The 3,774-nt window shown below is 42.7% G+C and overlaps 1 pseudogene; it reads right to left on the reverse strand.

Annotated features, from left to right (window-relative positions):
• Nucleotides 1-292: 292 nt before the first annotated feature.
• LOC142458708 (small integral membrane protein 15-like) lies at nt 293-564 on the reverse strand (annotated as a pseudogene).
• Nucleotides 565-3,774: the final 3,210 nt, after the last annotated feature.

Consider the following 3,774-nt stretch of genomic DNA (forward strand, 5'->3'; position numbering starts at 1 on the left):
CAATCATAATTTCCTTTGTCCAAAGCAGGGCACCTGAATTCAAGCCATTTTTTGAATAGAGTTCATAACCAAAGGTTTTCTGGGACGTTTTCATTTCAGTACGCATGCTGGAAAACTGCCGGCTATTAAGAATTTGTAGCCCAATAAACACAAATTTGCACTCATTGCCAACCGACACCAACAAGCTTCTAGACACAAGACGAAATGTGAATTCAGTATTGAGGAAGGGGCTCTTCAACATGGTCAGCTCCTGTCTGTAAATAACATTGTCTCAAAATCTAAAGAGGAAACCTTAGTGTGGCCTTCCAACTGTGACAGCGTTTCCCAAGTGATTGCTCTCCGCCTGCAGAGCCCTCTTGGCGTCAATCCTTTTCCGTCGTTTGGCTTTGGCACCATTTTCTTGATATTTGCGCTTCTGCTCCTTTCCCCTGGCTTGGATCATCTTGGCCGCTTTCCAGGACAGCACAGCCCTTGCGAGGAACAGTGGAGGGAGGGCCAGAATCCCTGTCGTCAGGAAGCCATCTGGTCCACCGCATACTCAGCCCGGGCCTTGACGTCAGACATCCCTGTAGTGGTCTGAAAACGCTTAGGACCTCCAACGTTGTCCTGGAGTTATCAATGAGCGAATCACAATTTCAGATGACCCTTCGTTTCCCCTTCTTCTTCGGCTCTACCATACACTTTTGGGAGAAGGCATACATTCTAAGAACAGAGCCCCCCGTGGGGTACTCGTGAAGTGGGGAACCCCAGTTCCCATCCGCTAACACCAACCCAGTTTCTCCCCAGTCCCCAGGGCGGTCCTGCATGAACTAACGACGCAAGCTTTCATTCGATAGGACTTTGCAAGAATGACGTGAGCGGCAGCAATGTTTAGACATTACCACGAGTTAACTTATCCTCAGGCGATACGGCTCCGGTGAACTTCAGTGTTGGACCCGATGCAGGCCTTGCTCACACGTTAGGACAGACGTCACTCTGCGTCCCAACAGGTCGAGCCGGCTAGTTCTCCGTGGCCCTACAGCGCCGCACTGCAGCTGCACCCGGTGCCACCCTACCTCTTTCTCCTGTGTCTTCCTTCCACTTTCCTCCACCCCCACCGCGCCCTCTTCCCTCCCTCCCCACAACCCGCACAGCGGCCACCACCCGCCGATGCCCCTCGTGCCCAGCCTCAGGCGCACTCCTACATGTGGTAATGTTTATACATCTATTTAAGTGGTCTGCAACGAGCTAATAGAGTCTTGGGCGATTGTATCCACTACAACATTAACCCATAGTTGCATTTCTAAAATGCATTATTTGGAACTCATAATTTTATTTTCACAGTTGAGACTTAAATCTATAGTGACACCTGTAATTACTGCTTAGAGCTTGGTTAGGGTTGAAATTTGAATACCAATTACCAGACAAAATATTTGAGGTAGAAAACAACCAGTAATTTGGTTTTCTCTTATACTCTCATTAGCTGTCCCAGAGTAGGTAGCCATACGCGATTTTCATTATTTTGCTTACCTCAGACTTCAAAGTGTAGATCTAAAAGTACATAAACCAGCGAGTCAGTTGATAGTTCCCTCCATTTCATTCTGACGCATGAAAACCCCAGGGGTGTGTTAGTAGAACTCAGCACCCTAGTTTACATTGGCTGATTTTTAAAGAGTAAGTTTCTAGGCCTTCTGAGCTGGCTCTGGGTGGACTCAAACTACCAACGCGTTGGTTACCAGCTGAGCACATTCACTGTTGCACCGTCCAAGGATAATAAAATGCTTGTCTAAGCAATTGTGTTTAACATCCCGGTTATATTGTTGTTGGTGGCTCCTATTGCATCCTCTCTTGGTCATGATTGACCCCACCTGCGTAGAGGAGAATTGTCACATACGACCGTGACCTCATGGAGACAGAACACCAGGCTTTCTCCTGAGCTGCCTCCAGGTGGGTTTGTACTTCCAATGTTTCCACTAGGAGGCAAATGCTTTACTGTTTGTAACTCCCAGTTGTCAAATCAAGTCTCTGATTTCGTAATAATTAGAAGAATTAAAATATTTTAATCTTATTTTAATCTTTTAAAACTCAAATTACATGAGTTTTATTTCATTTATGTTGTTGTCCTTGATTTATTTCCTTCGTTGGAGAACACTGCATCGATATCTTCCATTTTGTAGTAGAGTAATATAATCTTATTACTCATAAGAAAACTCAATACACATGTGAGACACAGTTCTTACCTTTTACTGGTTTGCACATGTTGCATTGTGTGCCTGAGAATAGTATGTCATGTGTGTATTTTCAAACAATAAGGGGTGTTTACTAGTAACACCTGCTATGCGGCCCTTCCACTCATTTTTACCCGGGAAAGGAAATTCTCTCAATTATACACACCCTCCTGTCCTCCCACACGGCTAAGAAGTTTGGAGCTGAATTTCTGCCTGAGGATTTCACGAGGCTAAAATGCTCAGGAATCTTCAAAGAGTAAGATAAATAGGAGCCTATAATTTTGTTTCCATAACTAGTGAAATAAGGGCCCTTTGGAGATAAGGGTGCACACACTGCTTTCTTTACTCTCTTGTCCTCTTCCTCCTTCTCTTCCTTTCAGTCTTTGTGTGTGTGTGTGTGTGTGTGTGTGTGTGTGTATTTCTCAGAAAACCATCAAAGGATTACACAGAAAACATTATGGCTTAATAATGGCCTTTAGAATTTCCTTTCTTTTAACATAGTTTTTTTTTTCTGCTAATGCCTCTGAAATCCTTCATTTCCTAAGTTAAAAGTAATGATCAGGTAGGTAGCTGCCAATTTTAGAAAACCTGGAATATTTGAGGCATGTTGAAGAATGCTAACCGTGTGTGCAGATTCTACATTCAACGTAAACTATAATTCTAGAACATGTCGGTAACAGTGGACAAAGACTTTAGTGAATATGTTTAAAACACAAAAAGGAAACACCAGAAATTTAGGATAAAAAAATTGTCAATAGGGGAACAATTGCAAAGCCACTTTTGAACAGAGAAGTATATATGCATAGAAGTGAATTTTGTTCAAGGAGGATAACTATATTGCTAAATATATCTGCTAATAGATTTTAGTACTAAGCAGGAACTTAAGAATTGTCTGTTGCTTGATTTTGTGCATTGAAACAAAGCTCTGCATAGCTTTGATCTTTGATTTGAAAAATATGTCTTCCTTAAAATGTACAACCAAGTGGTTTCATTTTGGGTTGCTTACGCCCAGCATTCTTCAGAGGCTGTTATTTGCTCACAAGCATGGTGATAGCAAAGTAAATATCACATTCGTTGAAACCGATAGACTCTTCTATGAGACATCACATTGATATTATGATGTCTAGCTCCCACAAATACCATATTCCTTAATGCTGATCAAGTCTAAATTTTCCTTTGTCTGGATCGCCTCTTCAAGCTATGCAGATCTACATAAGATGCCCAGGCTCACACCAAAATTAATATCAGATGTGGGACCAGGTATTAATACTCGTGAGTCAGCATTTCATTCTTATTAAATTGGCTAATGTATATATTGCATGAGCTTGGTTAGCTTAGCTGACTCTAGAGATGGCAATATTTTCCCATGCTCATGCTTGGGAACATTTGCTGTTTTCCATAACTTCGTCCGATGCTTCTGACAGGAGAAGGAAGGGAAACAGGGACACGGTGGGTGAGCGGTCTGCGGATGTGTACTCCTGTGCTCACCAGAAGTCATTTAGAATTCAACTGTAGGGAGGTTCTCTCACCTCTTGTGAAGCAGGGGAAAATGTTTCTTTCCGTTTGT

Source organism: Tenrec ecaudatus, chromosome 10 (genome assembly GCF_050624435.1).
Source record: "Tenrec ecaudatus isolate mTenEca1 chromosome 10, mTenEca1.hap1, whole genome shotgun sequence".
Taxonomy (NCBI): Eukaryota; Metazoa; Chordata; class Mammalia; order Afrosoricida; family Tenrecidae; genus Tenrec; species Tenrec ecaudatus.